General features: G+C 41.3%; 1 long non-coding RNA gene across 1 annotated transcript; it reads right to left on the bottom strand.

Moving 5' to 3' along the window:
- Positions 1 to 22937: 22937 nt before the first annotated feature.
- LOC112271073 lies at positions 22938 to 24415 on the bottom strand. Its single transcript, XR_002963872.1, has 3 exons — positions 23783 to 24415; positions 23499 to 23666; positions 22938 to 23390 (listed from the first exon to the last, which is right to left on the bottom strand). It is a non-coding gene; the product is annotated as an uncharacterized LOC112271073 (long non-coding RNA).
- Positions 24416 to 25873: the final 1458 nt, after the last annotated feature.

Genomic DNA, 25873 nt, shown 5'->3' with positions numbered 1-25873 from the left:
TTTTCCTTTACGCAAACATGTCCGATGAGCAGCAGTAGAAACTCCTCCACATTTCAATCTGCATTGAAGAGATAAAGAAAAAACAAATCCGATAACATATAAACAGCATGGAGACATAAATATGCACTTGATACTCTTTCTAGCAAAGAAAGAGCAGGAGTTACAAGGCTCTGTAATGAATATAATAATAAAAAAACTAAGAATGCAACAGATTCAGTTGCTCATCTCAACCTTTCATTGTGGACAATTATCTCTTGGCATTCAATTGGAGACAGTTATCGATTGACAAATGAGCAAGTAGAGGCCAACAACTGATAATTTTCACATATAACTAGCAGGCATTGTTGCCATACTTCTTACTCATTTCACATGTTTATAATTCTTTAAATCATAGAAAGATCAATCATACGACTGAAATATATTAATAATTATCCTTTGCATGGCACTGCAACAATACTTTAGCACAAATTGTTGGGCATGAATTATATTCAGATTTCAAAAAAGGGACACTTAAGGGGAAAATACTTCCCTTATATGCTGTTCTACTTGCACATCCTTCAAAAGCTCAGCAACCTTTTCAAGTCCACTGTATTCCTCAAAGTCCTACAGAAGAAAGTAGTTCTATAAGGTACAGACCAGCAGAAGAACACAAATTACGGCAGTAACCAGAAACAATCAAGTTTGACAATTTACTTAATGTTGTGTGACTCATTTTTTTATCAATATATACTCACAGCAATATATCATATCCTGAAATGAAACTTAATACTCAGACATACTGGCCTGTACCCTGTAGAAAGGTTGTCTTCAAAGCCTAATCATTAGTCCGTTCAATGGCAGTATCATGTAAAAGTTAGAATATTGGACATTGCTGCAGTCATCGATCTCAGAGCAATCTGCTAGCTTATATTTACAAATTTTCTCTTACATCAGTATATTCACCATAAATCCTAGAGAAACATTCATATATATATATATATACAAAGATCGAAGACAATCGGTACACATTCAGGTAAAGATGCTTACTTTCAGCCTCAGCTAAAGAAAAGTAGGACAAATACAAATAAGAAAAGAGGATGTGCATGGTTTTCTCTCCCTGTTTGTTTTCTGTTCCAGAGGATGTACAATCCTGAATGTAATTGAAAATATGCTTCTTACTCTACTTCAATTGAATTGGGAGCCTTCTTTAGATAGTTAGTGAATTTGACTCCAGATGCACTATTGTCAGTTCACTTAGTTTTATGACATGGAATCTGAAATTGTCAAGATATAATCTGGATGCTCTTGGGCAATTATCAGATCAAGAAATATGGGAAGCAAGCTACTCCTATATAACAAGCCTTTATCTTTTTATGGCATACATTTTTTTTTCTTCATTGATTGAATCACAACCTGGGGCATTTCCATCTGAGCATTTAATTTAGCTTATATTGGCCATCACACCACTGGAATGTAGGAAAAGCTCTACACATGTCATAGGCAAACTTCCCTGAGTATTATTCACTTCAACGGCGATTGAAAGAAAAAATGAGATAGGCAGCTGCCATATTAGAATAAACAGAAAGCACCAAAAATATTGTTTACCTGCAATTGGTTGACTAAGCCGAGAAGGTGAAGGTGATTCTGCCTGAAAAGAGAATGAATCCTGAGCAATAGTATAGCATAAGGATTTCATTTATCAGTAATATGAAAGTCGGTAAGATAAAACGAAATTACGAAATCGACATGTTTCTTTTTCGTTTTTTCCGTCAAATTAAGCTGGTTCAGGCAAATCAAGACAAAAGATCAGCAAATGAAGGCATTAATGAAATATCACCAAAGAACCTTGTCTATACTATGCTACATTCACCAGTATTGCCCGAAAAGCCATTGCAGTTGTTGTGTAGAGTTTAAATAAAGTATTAGCTATACCAACATCAAGATTTATCTCGTATTCAAAGATGTATGCATCCTTGCTTCCTTGGGTCAGAAACATCAGCTTATTCCCAAATTTACCATCTTGCAGAAATATGGAGGAAACGAACTTCAAATAAAGAGGATAACGAGAACAACAAGTTGTCCTTAACAATGCTTACGGCATTGAATTCTGATTCACAATGTAACAAGGTAAGCAAGAAAACTAAAATGCTTGTTGATGGCTCGGAAAGGAAATTCAACTACAGCATCTCAAATTTATGTTTGAGATAACAAAACCCAGGCCTCTTCAACCATATAACCAAAAGTTCCAAGTTTTAGTGATAGTTCAAAGGTTAGATACTTAGATGGTCCTTTTCAAAAGATAGAATCAAGCATCTTAATCAATTCAGCAGTGTGTAAAAACATTATCTTCCTTTTCCAGCCTCTGAAATTTGAACCATCTAACTTGCAATCTCTCACAAGATCAGCAAAAACACTACTGGATGCCCATCGACTGCTCGTTTCCTGATAATAATAGGCAGCACAAATGTATGTATAGAGTTAGACGATGACACTATCCCGATCCAATCCGTACCTACGTAATAATCTCCATTTACATACCTTCTCTGCCAACCATCATCTGGTTCATTAGATAGCACTCTGGTAAAATGGCTTCGTGCAAGTCTGCAGGTAGTTTGGACCCCTCCTCCGGACACCCACCGGCGCTGCTTCATTTATTCGTCGGTCGCGCAGTCCCTTCAACGGGGAAATCCATCACACAAGATTGTGTCCTAAAAATTTAGAAGGGCAAAAAATGGCATGCTTTACCCGAATAGTACGAAAACAAATGTTCCTAAAACATTTCTGCCCTCCTCTTCTCCTCCATTTTACCATCTTCTCTGATTCTGCCATCTCCTTCTCTTGCTGTGCAATCATCTTTTCTGATTCCATTTTCAACGCCTTCTCTTGTTCTCTTTTGCATTTCTCCCCCAACTCATAGTTATTCAGTAGATTAATTAATTTTTTCCTCAGCGGCCCCGGCCACTCGGGGTCGACCCAATGAACAAACGCACAGTCATCCTAGATTTCAGCAAGCACGGTACTAGCATTGTCAGGCAAAATATTGGATCTAGCAAAATTAATAGGAAGGCGAGGTTGGTTCAGAATCAAGCAGAATATATGAACAGAACAAACAAACTAATTTGGCAATCCAGAAAGATGAGATCGGCCCAGAATCAATCAAGAAAAAAAACCCGAACAGAACTAACTAAATTGGCGAAATATAGGAACAGAACTAACTAAATCAGTAGAACTAACTAACCTTGATTCAGATCCGTAATACTTGGCACGGCATCGCCAAAACCAATCTCCTGCATATGGTTTTAGAAATGGGAGTGTCTATTTCTCGCCTAAGAAATAGTTATTTCTCAGTCAACAATCGTAGCTATCCAATCAAGATTTTCTTATCCATCGGGCCTACAATAATCTTACACGAATCTCAATGATTGAATCAAAAGGTTGTTATTATCGATTGAGAAATAGTTATTTCTCAGTCGCCTAAGAAATAGCAAAACCGTTTAGAAATCTCGGCGAAAATCCTGGTGGTAGCGAGAGGTAGGTTGACCATGGCGATCTCCTTCCTCTCAAATGTTGGATCCAGATCTCGCCCCCAAGCAATTATGGGCTTGTTTGGTTCGAGCCCCAGTCTGCCTCACCAAATTTTTGACAAATATTGGCACGACCAAAACAAGGGCATGACCAATATTTTGGCAAATAGGTGTTGTTTGATTTGCATCTAATTTTTTTTGGCCAACCTTTTATGTTTGCAACTAACTTAGTGCTCAAACATTTAACTTAGATCAAATTCTCGGTTCGCGAGGCAGTAAACAAGATTTAGAGGTAAATCATGGATTAGAAATAAACAAAAATGAAAAAGTTGATGGACTTTTCCACCCACCGGATTGAGAAGAGAGAGTGCTCTGCTTCCATGAATAGCGGAGAAAAAAAGAATAAAAAATCACCGGGGCCCACTAAGGATCAGAGATTGACCAGCGTTGTCAATTCGTTGGCGAGCGTTTTTGCCGTCCTGATTTCGCCAACGCTCTCCCTGGACTAGTGCGGTCGCGCCCGTGACGGGCTGGACAAACCAACTTTTCGGCCTCAATCCAAATAGCAACCAAATACTGTAGGCAAGCCAATTTTTGGTATGGCTCATTTTGGTTGTAAACCAAACAGACCCTACACGGTAGGACAAATCGCATCAGATTTTCTTCCTCTCAATGTTTAACTTTTCTTTTCTTTCTTTGTGAGCGGCCGGACACTGCAGCAGAACAGTGCCCCTACACGTAGGCCGGGACGGCGATGGCGTCTTCTGCCGTTATGTGGACTTCACGACGTCTTAGGGGCTTGGCATCGGACGTTCGAGCGAATCCCGCCAGACGGCCTGGATAGCCGGAGCAGTAAGCTCGGGTGTAAAAAATCCTGTGTCCTGATATGCTACTTTATACCATTAGCTTACCGCGATGTTGCAAAATCATGATTTAGGAAACTCGTGCCTGCATCGACTTGCGTGATATATGATTTCGTTCCTGTTGTATTACGTCTTGATTTTTGTATCATGCAGCTTAGCTTCCGTTGGAAGTGGATGTGCCCGAGAGGTCTGTCGCTTCGGCTAGCTATAAGCTGCTGGTGCGTGGCAATATATTCCTTTTGACACTTCCATATGAGGGCATCTTGTGTGCTTTTGAACAGCTACTGTTATGTTAATCGCATAGAGTAGCATTCATGGTCATGGGGAATTTGCAATTTCGCAGCAATTTCTTTCTAACTAGCCAGTTCTCAGCCTTATGGTGAGTGCTTCAATTTATATTCTGATTAGCAGTACAAGTTTAAACTCAAGAGCATGTTTGTGTCCGTACTTCAGGTTGCAATGCAGATTATTCTGTTTCAGCTTCAATCTGGTAAGTATCATTGGGCTCTGTATAACCCTGATTATCAAGGGGTGGTACTCCATCAGATTGTTCAATTGTTCCTTTTTGTGTTGCTTTCTCGGTTCTGTCTTCTTTTCTTTGAATTTAATCTTACGTACTATATTGTGGTGTTATAGACTGCTAAGTGCATCTACTTTATTGACATTTGTATCATTGTATGTTCGGCAAAATAATGTGGTCTTTATTGGCGTGCCTGTAAAAAATAGGTCTGTCCAATTGTTTCTTTTGGTGTTGCCGGCTGAATTCCATTTATTTTTGGTTTTCCCGTCTACAAAATGCATGATGCTTTGTCAACATTTTTTATATTTGGCATAATAATGTGGTCTATATTGATGTGCCCTCGTGTTTTTTTTTGACATGTCGACTAATAAGAAGTTGTACTAAGTTTTCGGAAACTCTGCAGGTCCTGAAAATTTGGGCTTTTCAGGCATTAGATGGTCAAATCGTATTTTAGTTATCCCATCTAGAGTTACATTATGTGCAAAAATGGATCATACCCTTGGAGCTGCATGGCGGAAGCATTGGGATGAGGGATGGTAATGCACTCGAGAGCAAGGTAAGTAAGCTCATCTCAATTTACCGTTTAGTTCTGAATTTCTTGCCTACCACATTTCTTGTGATGGAGTAGCCTAAAGCTGTCCCTAGAGGTTCAGCATAAGGCTTTTACTCATTTTGTGACATGGCAAAAAAAGGAGGGCCAATCACAAGGCATTCACGAATTTTCAGGCAGGGGAGGGAGGGTGAAGTCATTTTCTCAAAATGTTACTGTCGTTGTAAGGCTACATGGATATTCTGAAACAAGGAATAAAATGTGTGACAGTATCAAGAGATCATGCTCTTTGTAGTGTTACTACGTAGTTCTTTGCATACTGTAGGAAACCAAACAAGGAGCTAACTGATGAGCGAGGTTATATATGATGGTGCTCTGTATTTGTATGCATGTTATTTTGTCATTTGCTAACCACATAGCAGGATCATAATTGTCCAGCTAGGTTTGAATGTATGAACGGTACGTGATATTCTTTGTTATTCTTACGGCAGAGTTATATGCAGCAACTGGTTTAAAACCCATCATGCATTTACCGATTAATACATAATAACAATATCATGTCATTTTTATGATATATACTACTTGACAGAAGAGAATAATATTGAGCTATCAATAACTCAGTATGTAACTTGAAAATTCCCTTCTACCAGTTTAGTGGTCCTAGAGAACAATTCTTTTGATCTAACTAAATGAAAGAATTTATTCAGCGGTGTCGAGGTAAAATATTGACACATAACTTATCATGCTTCCCAGTGATACATAAGAATGGCTGATCGTTCAATTCCCCATTTGGTTAGTAGGCTTTATTCATGGTGCCTCACCGGCCACCTGTATTGTATAGTATTTTGATGGCATTAACTAAATTTGCAAAACAAATTCATCCACTTAGGCTACATAGATGGACTGCAAAATGGTATTTATACCTTTTTGAGCAAGGAAAGCATCATTTGTTCAATATATACTGTTAGCCGTGATAAGGAGGTTTTATTTCCCTGAAGTTATTCAAAACAATTAAACACATAGCTTTTTTATTTTAAGTTGTCCATCGTCTCTCTCCATATGTACATATATCTCTTCTACTTGATAAGGGCAGTTAAAAGCAAGCGCTCTGAAGGTTTTCTCAGTTTCGTTCAGTGAAACATGGATGTAGATGCTGCATATACATTTTCTTAAGTAACTATACACAGTGTCAGGATATGATCCTGTTGCTTTCATATACAAGATTTCATTTGATGACATGATATGCCAGATTTGAACTTTGAAACAATGCTGCTTAATATTGAAACAGCACCATTGACATGATCCTACTTTTGGTTCACTACTAGATATCCCCTTTTTGCCGACGGTGATTTTTAATATCCAACGGACCGTCGGCTAATACAGTAATATCCGACAGTGTAACTAATTGGCGACGGTTCTATAGGATCTGTCGAGTATGACAATAAATAACCGACGGTGATATGACATACGCGACAGGGAAAAAACAACGGTCGATTATTAATGTAATAGCTTACGGTCAATAGTAATAACCAACGGTTTGTCTTCCACCCACAATTATTAGCATTACATAGCCGACGGTGACTATACATTGTTGACGGTTCATAAAAACTCTCGGCTATAAGTAACAATGACCGACGGTCAATTATCAACTCTCGGATATAAGTATAAATACCCGATGGTGAATAGTAATAGCCGACCGTTGACTTCACGCTCGGGTATTTTCGAGCATCCCCGACGGTACATATAGCCGACGGTTCACTGCAACCGTCGGCTACATGGTTATTTGACGGTGCTTTGACCCACGGCCATTATTTAATTTGCCAATGATGTATGAAATAATCTAGTCATACCTAGTCGAGATGAGTGGTCTCGTGGGCAATGGCTTCACGGTGTCAAGGGGAAAATAACCTAATTGATAAATGTTTTTTAGAAGAAATTTGCAATCCAAAAAAATATCTGGCCTTCTGTCCGCATATTAGTCGATCGATCAGATGGACTCAACCATCAAGATAGCTCACAATGGAGACATTCATCTCTCTGTCGTTGTGGAGGTGTGGGCACAAGATATGTGTCAGTTGACCATGGAAGATAACCTTCGCTCGATTAATTATGTACTAACTATATATATGCGTTCTTTTCAGTTTCTAGAGCCAATTTCTCCAAGAAATTGCCCTCATCTAGCTTCACAGAGAAGCTGCACACCAAATTGACTAGAGAAGCCAACTTTGAGAGGCGGCTTCTCCTGATATCTGGGGAGAGGACAGCTTACTAGAGAAGCCCTCAAACGAACTGAGCATATAGCTGTTGAGGCTGAATACACATATCTGAAAATCTTGTATGTGGTATTATAGAAGGGCGTCGTTGCAGCCGCCTCTGATAACATGAAAAATTAAAATCATTTCTATTGACAGCTTTTGCTTGCACTGGTTGAGTCTAGCTCACTTGCCAACTGTATGCACTGCTTGGACCAAGATGTCAAACATATTTAATTTTTAATGCTGCCTAGTAATAATTGAAACACAGAATACTTGTATGAAGTTGATTGAGATCAATTATAGGCGGCTGTGTGTGCTTGATCATTAAGTAGCAATGTCCTTTCATATAAGTAAGAGTTAAATTAAATATAATTGAAAAAGTGGACGATAAGAGAGAAACTTGTAAGTGCATGATAATTAATCAAGTAGTAATGTCCTAAATTAAATGAATATGCGTTTCAATATGAAAATTACAAAACTAATGTTTTTAGAATAATTTGGGCAAAAACAATACAAACAAGATGGTTCGAAAAAATAATGCACCTTTTGGCAATACGTGGGTTTGACCAATAACTTACGCTTGTGGAGTCTCAGTACTTGGCGCGGGCATTTTTTTTTGGCGCGATCTGGCGCTAACTCTTGGTGCGCCACCAAATTTAACCCGCGCGCAGCAGCTCGCCCATATCCTTGAGCCCTCAACCGCTGCAGTCCCCTAATTCTGAAACAAACCCACCCTCGATCTCCTCCCAAACCGATGTACGTTGCTCTCCGACGGATGCCCAGGCGCAAATCGATCCCTCTGCTTCCTCTGCTTCCGCTCTGACGGCGCGCAGGTGTCCAGCAGTTCCTTTGCGATGGACAACCTTCTCCTCCCTCTCTCACAGGCTGATCGAGTTATATGCTCGTGCTTCCGTGTCTTCTTGTTTATAATTGTTTCTTGATTGCAATTTATTTGTGCAGTAGTAGATTGTACGATGAATTGTACTTAGGGAAGGATCATCCGTCAGCCATGATTGCAGTTCATAACTTTAATTTGGCTGGTTCTAGCAGATTTGCTAATTTGTCTCCGTCTAGGACTCGTAGATCTTTGCTGATTTTTTTTGACAAAAATCTTTGCTGATTTGTCTCCGTGTAGAACTAGTAAATCTTTAGTAATCAGCCATGATTGCAGTTCAGAACTTTAATTTGGCTGGTTCTATCGACAAGTATATATGTTATATAGAGTGAAATTAGCACTGAATAATATATCATGTCTCTTAATCAGTACTTTCTAATATAGTTGTTACAGAATGTTCCATTTCGTTTGTTCTTCCCCTTGCATGTATTGGACAATGATCTGTTATATTACTAATAAAGATGCATTTTGTCACCATGTACACAGGATTGGTCACTTGAATCATAGGCCTGTTGCAATAACTATGCCAAACAGGTCTCCTATTGCCCCTTAGGAAACAACGGATCATCTGGCTCAAGTGCGCGACAAAGGGCTAGAACCCCTAGAACTAAGACCGGAGCTGGTGACAAGCTAGAGGAAATTGATCGATCTCTTCTGGTTCCTATTGGCACGTAAGTATTAGCTAGTTGCTTTACTTGTTGGGGCAATATTCATATGCTAACTTTCTTTAATCTCCATTCATAATAGTCAATAGGAAAAGCACCGGTACACTGCTCGTGATCCGTCAACAGTGAAGGTGCATTACTACGCAAGTGTTATCCAGAGCCAATGGTCCTAATGATGATAAGAAACCGGTGTCCTCTTGGGATGACTACAAGTGTCCCCCTCATGCAGGAGCAAGAACAGCAGCATACGTGGTTGTTGAATTTTTTTGGGGGGTAAGTACATCTACATATATGTATAGATTGCAGGAGCTTTAAGAATTCTGAAACATAAATAAAATTACTGTATCAGCTTAGAAGCCAAACTTCTATATAGATATACACAGTCAAAAAGCTCGCCGCTATTTATTTTAGTACCATATTTTTTTTTGTCAGTAAACAGAACTTGGAAGGAAAAACTGAAGTAGCATATAGCATTTGGACTATATCACTTTTATCTGTAATTTGGAATCTGAAACTGAAAAATAAAAGCTTCTGTATCAGTAACGTTGAGACTGAAATATCTGGAGACTAAAAAGCTTCTGTAGCTGTAACTTTGAAGGAAAAACTGAGTAGCACATAGTATTTGGACTATAGGAGTTTCAGATTTTGCTTCTGCAGCCATCCAGCAATGATCTGTGCCTCTAAAATGCAATTTTTTTTTGCTTGGCTGTTGCTTAAACAGGGGATTAACGAGAAGTTCTTCGTCATCAGAATATGATTGTTCAAGATTATTGCCCTCTCGGCTCTGGGGTTTCTGAAACTGTAACTATCTAGTTAACTTTAGCTCTTCAGTTCTTCGTTGCCCCCCTCCTCCCTTGGGAACCTAGGTATTATTTAAGTACACATTGTTTTATATAAAAATTTGGTATGGTCTTCCCTTCCGACCTGCCTAAAAAAATGAAACATTTCACCATTTCAGATTCAAACTGAAACACATCAGGTACAGATTCCCTCTTGAATTCATTTCCAAATGTAAATATGTTGTTAGATTCCGTCTTGAATTCATTTTCAAATGTAGATCAGGGAAAATGAAGGCACACAGTTCCTGTCATGCACTGCAGTTATTCATGCATAAATTTCAGTCATTTTCAAATGTAGATCAGGGAAATAGGCACACAGTTCATGACATGCAATGCAATTCTTCGTGCATAAAAAAACACCATTTTAGCTTCTTTGTGAAACTGAAAAATAAAACCTGTTGCATCTGTAATTTCAAACTGAAATACTTCCCTTTTCTTTGTCATATTGCTCGAGTATAACTTCTTTCTACCCATTACCATTTTGCTTGTGTGTGAAACTGAAAACTAAAAGCTTTTGCATAGCCGTAACTCTGAAACTGAAATACTACACCTTTTTCTGTCACGTTGCTCGAGTTTAGCTGCTTCAGTCACTAACAATTTTGCTTGTTCCAGAAACTGAAAAAGAGTTACCAACTAAAGATAATTTTTTTGTTATATTTGGCAGTGGCGTTTGAACTACGATAATCAAATAATTACTTGTGGATGCTCTTGTACAGTAGGTGCTATGGCATTGGCTGATTGGTCTTTTTCCAACATGTAAGATGATCTTGCATGCTAGTACCATGACTTGAACATGCAGATCGCTTATATTACAACTACAGAAAATTATTCTTTGTCTTTCTCACAACTTGTATTATCCTTTATTTCTCAGGGCTTGGGAACTAATATTGGAGGCAGCCACAGCCGGTGACAAGGATCTTCGTATGGATGATGATGAGCACGATATGTATGGCAACGAGGAAGAGAGTACTATGGCGACAAAGGAGATGAGTATTATCATGGCGATGAGGGTGCTGAAGACTATGGAAATCAGCAAAGTGATCACTAAGATGATGATTGAGTACTCATGCAAAGTGAAGATCTGATGTTTGTGGACAATTTATCTTTTGTAAAAAGATAGGGCCATTTTATCGCAGTTACTATTTTGTTTTGCATCCTGGCACTATCGGAATCTTTATTGTGCAACTCATTAGGCATGTGTAATATTGGGTGAAATATAATATATGTCGTTTGTCACGTGTGTCGTGTGCAATTGTAAGAGGGTTGTTTGAAATGCCAAAATTTCCATATTATATTGTATTTCCACATTGTCCAACATCACTCAACAAAAGAAATCCCCGACGGTGCGAAACCTCTGGGATATATGGTAGGCCTACTGGAACTTAGTACCATCGGCTATCTTATAGTCCGAAGGTGCTAGATGGTCTCTCAACTAGAAGTATCTCCGACGGGGTGTGTGTACCCTCAGCGGGGAAATATACCGTCGACTATTAAGCATGTCGACGGTAGGAAATAACCATTGGTCAATACATATCTGACGGGGCACTGTTGGTTATCAGAGTCATATGACCGAGTGGTCAACCGTCGGATAATTACCGTAGGCAAATGCAATACCCGACTGTACCGTCGGCTATCATGGTAATGGTTGACGCCGCATACCCGGCGGGGAATAGCCGACGATAAACCGTCGGTTTAATGGTTAGCCGACGGTGATCCAAAATAGCCGACAGTAATTTTCCCCTCGGCTAAAAGGTGACATCTAGTAGTGGTTAGCTAATGTGTATTAGTACGTGAAAGAAGCTGAGAAGATGAAGGAATGAGTTCTCAATATGTTTCCTTGTTATTTACATGTAGGTTTCGCTGGTATAAATTGGAGCTGGTTTCCCATTGATCTCTCCGTGCACCTGCACGACTGCAACCATTGATCTTCTCACCGACGCTTCTCCTCTCCCTTGTCGATCTCTATCTCTCTCGGCGTCGCATCCCCAACGCCGCTCCCTCTCCTCGCTCTCGGCATCCTCTCTGCATGGTTCTCAGATTCGGCGCCGCCGTGACCTTCGATCCGGCGCGCTATCACCTCGTCGATCGAGGAGGAGCCGGCGTCCAATCAGGACAGGATTAGCACGGGAGCACATGAGTGACGTGCCGTATGGCGACGGGAAGGACTGGGATGAGCGGGCAGAACACGTCGCAGGTGATCGATGAGGTGGATCGTGGGGAGTGCTGTGTGTGAGGAGGAGGCGGATCGGGGCGGGCGTGCAAGGAGGAAGCTGGGTGAGGAAGAGATCGGGGATTTGGATCCGGATCCATTGCTCGAGCAGTTCGTATTGGAGAGATCGGGATTTTGGACGAGTTTGTGTTTGACTTGGACATGAGTAGGCATAGAGAGGGCGGCCACTAAGAGATCGGGATTTTGGGTGAGATAGGGACGTACAGGCAACGTCTGTAGTTCTCACCACCAACTCCAATTTAATATATTGGTATAGATTATTAAGTTATTTATCTCAAGCGGGAATTATTATTATTTCCGGCATGACGCGGCGTGAGGCGCACGAAAACCATGCACTGATCCAAAGAGTCAACTCTAAATTGTGGTGATCTCCAATCTCCATCGACGTCCCCTCGGTATAATTTCCTTGTTGAACTTGGTTGAAAAGGGGTGCCTTTTCACTTTTGCGCTTCCTATCTTTCACCCAAACACTTTTTTCCTCCCAGAAATGACATGCACTGGGAATCCAGATTTCTCATTTCTGATCGAGTGAAGATGCCACTTGCAGAATTCTGCAACGTCTTATTGTCCTTATCTTGTCTTCGGAAAGAAGAGGGGGCGTGTTCCTTGCCGAAATGCTGCCCATGTGGTCGTTGTTGTGGAAGTATAGCCTAACATGGCATAATCCATGTCTTGTGAGTTTCCTAAATACTTCATAAGATGCATGCAGTAAAACCTTTAGAACTTTCACTGCTAACATATAAGAAAATATTCATGTTTCGTTACATGAAAATAATATCATCATGTTCGTCTTGAAAAGCATTTTTATCACGTTCCTCCTTAGTTGGTGATAGATGTTGATCTCGTGGAGCTGAACCAAAAGGAGAGCTCTGTGGCAGGGAACCATGCCGAGTAAATACTTGTTCGTCTTATAAAATTGTGAAACAAATGGTGAATGTGGTACAGTCACGACGAGCCAAACGCACTCTCGTCGGTTCTGAGTTAGACGAGAATATGCTACTCGTGTTGCTTCTCTATTGGTTATCCCCAGTGAGTGGTCAGGTGATGACTTTTATTCGTGTTCTTGGTGTCATTCTTCAACCGTCAACCAGGAGATGCGGGCTCGCCGGTCTATTCGCCGTCGACAAGGTTTAAAGATATCATCCAACGGAAACAGTGGCGAAACTATAATTTAATTTTGCCAGTTAGTCCGAATCGAAGAAGCAATTTGAAGACTTAAATTTGCATTTCAAAAACCTGATATTATCTACTCTTTCTGTTCCTAAATATAAGATGTTCTAATTTTGTTCCAAGTCAAACTTGTTAAATTTTGACCTAGTTTATATATAAATTTATCAAAATCTACAACTCTATATTAGTTTTATTAAATATGTCATGATATATATATATATATATATATATCTTTATATTTTATTTGTTTGATATGGTACATGTTAGTATATTGAGTAAATGTTATAAAACCATAGGTTTTGAGGATTCTTTCTCACGGAGTCACCACTTTTGCTAATTTGTCCGCAGAAACAAACGGTTGTGCGTCTAATTGTCCCACACCACCCAAAATAACGATTCAAGCGATTTTGACAGTTTTACTCGCCGCAATCGCCCTCCTCGACGCTCTCGTCGCGCCGCCTTTCGGGCTTCAGGTACCTGCTCCGCTGCCGCCTCCAGAGGTGCGACGTGGAGAAGCCGCCAGCGGCCATGAAGGATGCCGCCGGCCCTAGTGTACTCGCCGGCGTCGGTGGGGTCGTCCAAGCTGAAGGCGACAACGACGGCCCTGGAGGCTACCCCCGCGCGCTCGCACCGCCGACCAGCTGCCCCGCCCGCGCGCTCGCATCGGCAGCACAAGGAGCACGGGTCGTCCGGAGAATGCCAACGTCCAAACCTGCGTCGTTGCCTGCTATACTGTGGGATTCGGCAAGGGGTTCATTTTCCCATGAGTGGAGGCTCATCGTCCTTAGACAAGGTTCAAGAAAAAGACGAGGGGATGAAGAAAAAGACAAGGGGTTCAATGAAAAAGACGCGGCGCCCGTCATGCGGGACCCATTTGTAAAAAAATCCCAATCAAAGTCACTTCAATCGTTACTCTGAGTGATGTGAGACAATTAGACACGCAACCTGTGGTTCTGCGGACAAATTAGCAAAATTGGTGGTTCGGTGAGGAAGAAGTCTCAAAACTTGTAGTTCTGCGAAATTTACTCTAGTATATTGCTATATAAACTTGGTCAAATTTTAAAGAAGTTTGACTTGGAACAAAACTATGTAGTGTTTCAGAGTTTGACTTGGGACAAAACTACAACGGGAACGAATGTAGTGTTTCAGAAAACCTGGTGCCTTTTTCGACACCTTTGTGTTGCTTCCCACCAATGAATCTTCCGCAAAATGGATTAATCAAAATAATTATTTACTCGAATCATATGGAATAAAGAACATGATGGGTTTAATTCAGTACAAAGATAATTATGTATTCCAAGAGAATTTTATTATAGACATCCTATTGGTTTCACTGTTATTTTGTTTTCTAGGTTTTGCAAATCCAAGAGAATTTTATTATAGACATCCTATTGGTCAAATAGTTTTTCAAAGGTTAAATTTTACAAAACTCAAACGTGGCATCTAAACTCATCTTATGCACGTTCTCTATTTTCTCCTCTCATCCAATTAAGTTGCAACACATTGTAATACTACATATATAGACCCACGCATATTCCTAGACCACCAATTTGAGCATCTGACTAACAGATTATAGTATGAGTTACTCCCTCCGATCTGAAATTGTTGTCGCCCCGGTCATTTTGCAGGAAAAAAAACCTCAAACCTATTTCTGGTCAACCCGCAGTCCTCTCCTCCCCTCTTTTCTCCCTCTCTCTCTCTATAACTTCCCCTTGCTCCTGCTGCGCTCCACCTTCTCTAAGCCCCACGCTCTCCTCTGTTCGTCCACTAGAAAAAGTCATCTCCTTTTGGTCCAAGCATTGGATCTCGCCGGATCCGGCGTGCTGCTGCATTTGAAAGAGGAGAGCGGCAGCGGTGCGACGAGGAAGAGGAGGAGCAGTGGCTCAAGACGGCGGCGGCGGCGTTGATTAGTGGACCTGTATTATTATTGTAATTCTGATCGGAGAGAGGATATGTCACAAATATATCCTTTAAAAACATTTTTCAAATATGAATGAAATGTCACAAATATATTCTTTCTGTTGCAATTGGTGATATAGAAATACGCGTGCACCTTATATATCTGAACGAAGAGAATATCAATTAGCACATGATCAATTAAGCCACCAACATCATATAAGTTGACATAAATTCCCTCACAATCGACCCCAACCACCTGCCACCTCTCGGTCCCTGCAGCGTAGCCTAAGGCTCAACCAATTGGTACTACCTTTCTTTGTTTGTTTCCCAACCGTACTATCCAACATTTCTTACTGCATTCTGTTTCAATCCTTGCATTTCCAGTTTAGCCCACAAATTTTTCCACTTTACACCTACGATAAATACCCAACGTATTGTTCTACCCTGGACAGAACGAATAGTAGTATAGTACAATGGCAAAACGGTTACACGAACAGAAACAAAGAAAACTAAAAATTCTCCAAGTAATTGCACGCCGGCGTCTCTTGCAGGAGGAAAGCATGGAATCTGGAGCCTTGTTCTACACCATGGTCAACAGGCGGCCGGTGGTACGCTCGTTGCTTTACACCTCTGGAAAAGGCAGCACGGCTAGAGATAGCCATTATTACTGCCTGCCCTGGCCTGCAACCAAGATTTGGTCCTGGTCAAGTTAAGACTTTGTGAAAGAAAATAACCTGACAAGAAAGAACTACTCAGGCAGGCTGGCTGGCTGTACGCTCCAGAGACTACCTACGTTGTACTACTGGAGTGGAGTACCACCAAGAGAATACAATCATTTCGCTCGAGACTTTTCGCTGTCCTTGCGAGAGAGAACAGAAGAGAGACATGTTCCCTTCCAAAATATTCTGTCTCCGTTCAAAAAGATACTACATAGTACTACACTGTATTATTTTTGTCTCTGCTATTTCTCCCATTCTGGTTAGAGAAGGATTCGTTGCTAGTATTAGTAATCTTGGAGCAAAAAAAAACATTACAATGAAACATGTTTTCGTTTTGCATTGGCACACCGAGCATTATTTTTCTGTTCTTTTTTTTCTTGTTGTTGTCAAGCGTGGAAAATCTCTTTCTAGGTTCTTTTTTTAATAAGAAATCTATTGTAGATTCTTGTGGTATTCCCTCGTGCATGGCCCTAAACTTCCGCCACTTCTATGAAGGGAAAAATGATACTCCAATATTCTTGCACCCAAAAAGAACCTTTTTGCGGGGAAAAAGATACAGTACATCTTCCCTTGCACCCCACTGTCTCTGTCCTACTTTTCTGTTCGTTTGTGTGGCCGCCGCAGCCCCACACACACACACACCCACCACCACCACTAACCAACTAATTTTACAAGATTATATAAAAATGAGCTCAATTTTTCAATCTTCCCATCAAGTGAAGGATGGCTTTACTTTTGAACTGCACTTTCACGCAAGTTATCACACGTGACAAAAAAAAAGCCTAGAAGATGCTCCATTCATGTCTTGATTCAGTGTTCTTTTATCGACACTTGCCACTAAACTAACTGCACGTGAACAAAACCAACTACTAGCATTAGCAATATACTAGTAAGATTATATTTGCATGACATGTTCCATCCAACAAATATGGTAATTAAGAAACACTAAGATTTCTTATTAACTAATCAGGCCATGTTTCCCTAAGGTTAAGGGATTAAACAGATGATAATTAACTGAAGCAGCCGTGCTAGTGCTCAGCTTATCTTATCCCCGTATCCATGCATCCTCTCATGTCTTGTCGCTCTCTCTCTGCATTGGGCCAGTATATACGGTCACTTGGCAAATGAGCAGCCATGAATGGTGTGCCCATGTTAATTTATATTTGATTGTCAAATACTAACTTCGTTTCTAAATATTTGTCGCTGTTTTAGTGTAAATTTGCACTAAAATAGCGACAAGTATTTAGAAACAGAGAAAGTATATCTTAAAATAAACTATATAGTGATCACAGAATCAAAGTGCAAATATTTTTTCAGAGATACCCAGTAGGCACGTACCCACGTCGACCTCACCACACACGTGCTCGAATAGTGTGTCTACGAGGCTGATGAAACTTGAGACCGACGATGCGGCCGGCTCGTCTAGCATCCATCCTTCACAGTTCACGGCTCGTTTGGCAACCAAGAATTCATTTCATTTGATCAAAATGAAATGAAATTTAATTTTTGATATGATAAGATTTCATTTGGTTAAATTTCAATTTCGGGTTGAAAAATCATGTTTGTCTACCACATGGAATTGAAGAGTGAGAGACAATTCTAGATAAATGATGGCTTTTAGAGAGGAATTGAGGCTAGTTATAGTGTGATTCCATGAAATTTGAGATTGAATTCCTGTGGCTAATTCCGTGCCGACCAAACAAGTTGTTTTTTGGAATTCAAAATGAATTCTACAATTCTATACCCAAATGATGGGTGCTAAACGAGCTGTCATTTCATTTGTTGAAATTTAAAAAAAATCCAAATTTTAATAGAATTTTGTTTCGCTGAATTTGAATTACCGTTCAAAATCATGTTTGTCTGCCATATGTATTTGTAGAGTGTGAGACAATTCCAGAGAAATAATGGCCTTTAGAGAGAAACTAAGGTTAGTTATATTGTGATTCCATGTAATTTAAGATTGAATTCTTGTGGGCAATTCCATGCCAACCAAACAAGTTGGTTTCTGTAATTCAAATTGAAATCCGAAATTTTAGGCCCAAATGATGGATGCCAAACGAGTTGTAAATGAAATATCTCGTGAGAAAATATTCGACAGTATCTCACAAAGTTCATGTGATTTTTGGTACGATTAAAGATTAAAGAGTAAATTTCACAAAACCACTACTCTAGGGGCAAGGGTTTCAGGGAGCCACCACTTGCTTCACTTTGCCACTACTCTAGGGGTAATTACTATTAGTTTGCCCAAATCTCACGGGTTATAGCATTTGACAGTATAACTGACTGGATGGGGCCACATGTAAGGTGCCAGGTCAGCTTTTAACAGGTTTCCGCCCGACCCGACCCGTTAACGAGCCCCTTCAGTCCCGAGTCCTGTCTGAACGGTCAAACAACAGCGCTAGCTAGTTCGAGAGCGATGGACGGGGAGGAGCCGGGGCAAGGCGGAGGCGATTCCGACGGCGCTGAGGATGGATTGGACGGACCCGTTGGCTGGACTCGAGTAAGTCTCCGCGACCATTTGCTCCTCCTATTTTGCAGAAACCCTAGCTTTTCCCCCCTCTCCTCCCCCCGGCCTGGAACCCTAGGTTTTCGCCCCTTTGAAATTTGCGATGATCGATGTAGTTCCTTGATGGATTTCGGTCGGATTTTGGTTACGGTCGCGAAGAAGTAGTGTTATTTTGTACTCGAGGTGTCAGATTTGTACCGAGTGGAGTAGGGTTCGTGAAATTTGGGGTTTTTTGCGTGGACTGTGGGATGTGGTAAAATGTAGATATTTTTGGCATTTGTAAGGGTGTTAACTTAATTGCAACGCACTTTTAGTTTGGAGGACCAGCTTTGGGTGGTCAGCTTGCATTCAGAAGGGAAACAGAGGGTACAGAGGACAGTTGGGAGGTTTTATTTGACATATCAGAATTTGGTTGATCTGATGGTTGCAGCTGGGTTTTGCTTGTGATGATTACTTGTACTATGAGAAGGAACCAGGGGTTGGAATTACAGGTAGGTGTATGCTTAGTAGCCAGGAGCAGATGGGTGATATATTGAACAAGTTTAGCCAGGACAGGGTGTTAGTTTTGTATGTGCTGTGTAAACGCATTGCAGATGTGACATATTCTCCTTCTAAGACATTTGCTGAGTTTTACAATGAGTTACCTCCCAAGAGGCAGAAGACAATAAGGATTTTGCAACATCATGATGTGCCTTTCAAGCCAATATGGTCACAATTTCCGAGGGGGGGGGGGTAGGGAAAGCAGCAAAGAAGCCAGAAGCAGAAAAGGGGAAATGGAAAGCAACAATGCAGGCTGAACCAGATAAGGGGAAAGGGAAAGCAGCAATGCAGGCTGAACCAGATAAGGGGAAAGGGAAAGCTGTTGTGGAAGTAGAAGCAAATGAATCAGATGACAGTGAAGAAGAAGAGTGCCCACAGGAGGAAGGTGATCATTGTGAAGGAGATACCGATGTGGAGGATCTATTTATGGAACAACTCTCTATTTCTGATTTAGATTCAGATTGGGATTCAGCAGAAGACTTGGCTGATTCAAGTGCTGAGGAGGAAGAGAATGATGTTCCAAAGGCTCCAGCAGAGACAGTGAACCCAGATGAAGCCATGGAACATAATGTTCCCAAGAAGAAGAAGAAGAATTATGCAGTGAAGCTGAAGGCAGCAAAGGAGAGGAACAAGAAATTTCTGGTTAAGGCATCCAAGAGAACTAGTGATGATGAAGAATATCTGAGTGCCCAAGACAGTGATGATTGTGCTGACTTGGCAGATTCAAGTGATGATGACCGTGCTGTGCCAAGAGCTGAGGTGAAGCCATTTAGAAAGAGTAGAGCTGGACCACAAAGATCTAGGGTCCGGTAAAACCCAAAGAAGCCACAGCCACATGAACAATTGTAGCACCTTATGTGTTTCAAAAATGTATATCAGTTCAGGGAAGCACTGAGGAACTATCACATTGTGAACAGAAGAGACTTCACATATCTGAGGAATGACAAAGAGAGGATCATTGTGTGCTGCAAATCAGATGGGTCATGTCCATTTTATATGGTTTCATCTATTATCAAAAGAGAGAAGACACATTGCATTAGGCAAATCACAATCCCACATACATGTGGCATAACACAAGAAAGCTCCAGGATCAGTAGCACATGGCTAGCAAATGCATATGCTGAGGATGTTAGGACTGATCCAGAGTACAAGATTCAGTCAATGATAGATGACACAATGAGGAAGCATGGTGTAGATGTAAACAAGATCATGGCTTATAGGGCAAGGGCAAAAGCTTGGAAGGAGGTTATTGGTGATCACAAGGGACAGTACAGGAGGATAAGAGATTATCTCTAGACTGTCATGGACACTAATCCAGGAAGCAGAGCAATTGTATGTACTATTCTCCAACCTGCCCCTGCCAGAAACCCAAGATTTCATGGACTTTTCATTATGTTAAATGCACAGAAAGAATGATTCCTGAATGGTTGCAGGCCTTTCATAGGTAATGTACATAACATGTTGTTGCCTTTCATAACTATTGTGTACTTTACATCATGTTGTACTAAACATTGATCATGTACAACTTGCAGGTGTTGATGGCTGTTTCATTAAGCTTACAACAGGGGCCCAAGTGCTTGCAGCAAGTGCTAGGGATGGAAACAACAATCTGTTCTCATTAGCATTTGCGGTAGTTGGCAAAGAAGACACTCCTTCATGGTGCTGGTTTCTTGAGCAGTTAAAATATGGACTTGGTGGGGACAGCAGCAAATTTGGGAGGTTCACTTTCATGTCTGACAGGCAGAAGGTAAGTTCTTGCTCATTTAACAGATTTAAATTTTACTATGGCAAGTGTAGCTGTCCCATTTTTAACTCAACACATATACATAGGGATTACTTGGAGCTATGAAGACTGTTTTTCCAAACTGTGAACAGAGGTTCTGCCTTAGACATATTTATGCAAATTTTAAGACTGCTGGATTTAGAGGGGGAGATATAAAGGCCCATGTTGATGCTGCCGCATATTCATATAGTAAAGCTTATTTTGATGCTGCAATGGGTAGACTTAAGGATGAATGTGAGGATGCTTGGACTTGGCTTAGCAAAATCAATCCCAAGCATTGGGTTAGGCATGCCATCGATACAAACTGCAAAACTGACCTGGTAGTGAATAATCTGAGTGAGATGTTTAACAATTTCATCATCTCAGTCAGAGACAAGCCCATAGTCACAATGATTGATGGAATTAGAACCAAGTTGATGGCAAGATTCCATGCTAAGAGAGTGGGGATAGAGAAGGCTGAATGGGAGATAACACCCCACTATGCAGAAAAATTAGAAACTGAAAAAATGGTACAAGTACTGCAAAGCAGTTTGTGCAGCAAAAGGCCTATGACAAGTGTCATCTGGTAGCAACACTTATGTAGCAAATCTAGATGAAAAGACATGTGGATGCAGGAAATGGGACCTCACAGGCCTACCTTGCAAGCATGCAATCTGTGCCATTTACAAAGCTAAAGGAAGCCCTGAAGACTATGTCAGTGATTTCTTCAAAATGCCTCTGTACAAGTTAGCACACAATGAGGTTATCTATCCAGTGCCTGGGCAGCTAGCTTAGACTAAAACAGATTCTGAAGACATAGACCCTCCTATATTCCTTGTGCACCCTGACAGAAAGAAGAAGAACAGGAGGAAATGTCAAGATGAGAAGGAAAATCTACAAGGCAGAGGAAGAATGACAGTTGTCACATGCTCCAATTGTGGTAGGCAAGGACACAAGTACCCAACATGTTCACTTCCACTGAAGCCTGAGCTAGCAATAAGGGAAAACGAGCACAGGGTTAGCATTCAATTTATTTCTGCAGAAATTTAATTTAATTTATTGTTAACTAATGACTGTCATCTATTTCTGCAGAGTAACAGAGTTGAGCCCCAAGACCCTAGCCATGCTGCTGCTGCTCCTAGTAATGCACCAGGATCAACCCCAGCTTCACCTAGGACCAGGTCAGCTACTAGGCATGCTGCTGCTGCTGCATCATCAAGATCAACACCTTCTAGGCCAAGATCAACACCAAGATCAAGAGCAACCACAGCTGCAGCTCCTAGTCCAGCACCTGCTCCAAATATGGTAGCATTCAAAGCTCCAAGGGCCACAAGTAAGGCAGCTCCAGCTCCTCCAGGTGGCCCAATGACTAGGAGAAGGCAAGCTACACAGACTGGACCATCTACAGCAAGACCTCCAAGGACCACAGCTGGGCAAACACCTGCTAGGTACAAGTCACCTGAATTTCAGAGGCATAAGCTACCTGTGAAACGAAAGAGGGTGGCAGGAGGCAAGTTCATGGAGTACTTCACAGCAAGTGGGAACTATTAAGTTGGCATGTACTGTTTGAAGATGTAAGTCCTATAATGGAACTTGTATTTTGTGGAACTGCAATCCTATGATGGTACAAGTATGATGGAACTGTAAAACTGTCATTTTGGCACTGCTGTGAACTGTTATGATGTAATATGCACTGTTGTTAGTACTTATGCTGTTAAACTGATGGAATCTGGAATAGGGTAATCTGGAATGCTATTATAATCTTGTTCTGGAATGCTGGAATCTTGAATGTGGCTATAATCTTGCACACATACATACATGATGTTACAATCTTGTTCTGCAATGCCCAATTCTCTCATTACTTGCACACATACATACATGCACTGCTGTTATACTCTTGCTTGGAATCTGGAATGCTGTTAAATGCATTGATGTCATCATCTTTCATTACTTGCACACATACATACATGCACACACTAGGATTCCATGCACACACTAAAGAATACATTCATTGCACATACCAGGACTCAATACATATGAAAATTCATTAGTTCAAAGGTGCTACTACAGGGGCTAGAACAAATATTCATTACACATACACACATTCAAATTCATTACTTCACAGCTAGAGTTACAACTAAAACACTAGCTAAGATAACTGCAACTATAACTGCTATCATGAACCAATTTTCATATTCCTGTAGCCGGCAACGAAATGACCTCCTTTTCCGCTTTGCAACCTGCTCCATCTCATGCACCATGTCTGCAATCTTCAGCTCTAGCTTCATCTTCTCATTGACAGTTTTACTCTTCTCTGCACTCAGTTTCTTCATAACTTGGATCATGAACATCACATCCTGCACGCTAAAATAAGGAGTTGATTCAACTCTGCCCCATAACTCAGACAAAGCATTCTCCATGTATGCAGGCCACTTCGGATCAATCTAGTACACGTAGCCACAATCTTCCATTTCCTGCACCAAATCCCCCAACACTAATGGATTAACACTAAATGATGATCTAGGCGCATGGCAAAATAACGGATTAACACCAACATTTTCCCACATATGCACTAATCTTACCTCAAATGGACACCCAAAAAACCGTCGGCCGGTTGATTTCCCTTCCAAAGACACACGGCTCATAGGAAGAAGCCCGTGCCTGCAACGACTTCCTAGGCTACAATCGGCTTGGATAGTTGGCAAATCATCGGTGTACAGCGGCAGCTTCGTTCCTAGCCTGCGCCCACCCTATCCCAATCGACCACAACACGCCCGCTTAATCCACTGCATCCAAATCCCCCAAAATCGCACAAATCCACCAAATCCCCTAACTTTGCACGATGGGGAAGAAGACGGCGACTTACCGGCCCTTCGCCAAGCAAGCGGGAATCCTGCACCTCGTTGGAACTCGCCCCCATCATCCTCAGCCGCGCCGCCGGACCCGCTGTCGATTTGCTCCGGAGTTAGGGTTCCAGTGACAGGGCAAATGTCGGGGAACTGGGGAAGAAGATAAGAAAAAAAGAGGGGCGGCTCGTTAACGGGTCGGGTCGGACGGAAACCCGTTAAAAGCTGACCTTACATGTGGCCCCATCCAGTCAGTTTTACTGTCAAATGCTATAACCCGTGAGATTTGGGCAAACTGATAGTAATTACCCCTAGAGTAGTGGCAAAGTGAAGCAAGCCTTTGAAGTGGTGGCTCTCTAAAACCCTTGCTCCTAGAGTAGTGGTTTTGTGAAATTTACTCAAGATTAAAAGGGTAGCTTAGTTGAGAATCATGTGGCTCACAAAATCAGACTAGCCTATTTGTAAAAAGAATACCAAATTAGTTGGGTCTGCAGTATTGCTCGGGAGTATGTCTTATTGAGGTTGCGTTCGGCATTGAGGTGGATTCTCGTAATAATCCCGTTTTTCTCACCCGCTTTTCACTATTTTCGTGTTTGGCAAACCAACTTTTTACTGCTTTCGTGTGTAATTTTTCACAACAGATTATAAAATAAATTTAGCGCAGCACAGTTCACGATGCTAAACAGAGACGTCGGAAACGTTAGACATGCCATTCGACCGTAGAAACAACAATAGGAAAACTACAAGCTTGCGCTTGGAGGGGAACTAAGTTCAAGTTCTTGCACGTGTCCATAGTGCACACGAGTAGTAATTACAGGCATCTGCCTGCTCTCGGCGCCCCTGCTGATCAGCGGGCAGACGTACAACTGCACAGATGACCTATCCTATCACCATCAAACAAGCCTAGAAAGGTTGTTGCAGATTTAAACGCCATATACGTTGATGGAAACGAACATAGATGACTCTCGAAGAAATGTGTCAACGTGCGTTGGAAAAAAGAAAAGATTACTCACCACCTATTGAACAAAGTTGCTACAGCGGTTTGAGAGCAGTTCCACCACAGCTACGATGCTTTAGCACTAAACGGGAAAAATCATAATTGCTCGCTAAACTACAAATAGCGTTAAAATTGAAAATGTTTTGACCGATCCAACCACTGGTTTCACTGTCCGGTTAAATCTGCGACAAGTAATATCGGTCGGAGAGAGTACTGCAAAATTCAGACTTGCCAATATGAATAATAATTCACATTATAATTTCAGATAATCTATCAAGATTGACTCAAAAAGCTAGAGATAGCATCATTTTTTTCCTGTTTCCAAAGTTACCATTACATTTCTCACACAAAAATAGTTTGAACAAGGGCAACATAAAAACGGCCGGACCGGCCGGTTTTTCTGATTCGACGACAGGGACGATCCTGTGCGCTTAAAAAACCAACAAGGTCTCTGGTTCCAGTTTTTTCTAGTTCAACAGGCGGTCCAGTCTGCTTTTGAAAACTAGGCACGCATGTCGGCTCAAATAAGCCTTCTATCAATACAAGAAATCCTATTCATTTGCCTATTTTTTGTTTTTGTTTTGAAAAGCTTTGTTTTTTGAATTAAGTAGGTCTAGAAATTATCTGAGCCAGACTAGTTGTCCAGTATTGTGTATAAATCATATCGTAGACACTAGTCGATGACACTGCTATTTTCCAAATCGAGGTGACAGCAATGTGTGACTCTGGCACCTCTGCAGGCGGAGCACGAAGCATGTGTAATTGTATTCAGTCAAAGTACGGTTTAAACTTTAACCACAAAACTTCCATTTCAATTTCTAATCGGGCAGGGCAACATTTGAGAGAGAGATAGAGAGAGATCGGCGTTGGCCGTGGTTTGTGTGTCTGGCTGGCTTTGCTTGCTGCAATGCTACTGCTCCCCGTCTCTCCTGGCGCGTACTTTACGTGCGCAGCAGCCCGGCGCACAGCGTTGATGCTCTCCCGTTTTGCCTTTCCCGGGCTCTGTCGCTCCCCTGGAATCCCTCTCTGCCTTATTCCCCGTCTCTGCACTCCTTTACTGCATCTCTACTCCTCTAGGGAGAGAGAGGGAGAGAGCTAGTACATGCATGCATGC

The sequence above is a fragment of the Brachypodium distachyon genome, chromosome 2 (genome assembly GCF_000005505.3).
Source record: "Brachypodium distachyon strain Bd21 chromosome 2, Brachypodium_distachyon_v3.0, whole genome shotgun sequence".
NCBI classification, from domain to species: domain Eukaryota; kingdom Viridiplantae; phylum Streptophyta; class Magnoliopsida; order Poales; family Poaceae; genus Brachypodium; species Brachypodium distachyon.
The sequence above is the reverse complement of the archived record's forward strand: the minus strand, read 5'-3'. Positions and strand labels throughout refer to the sequence as shown.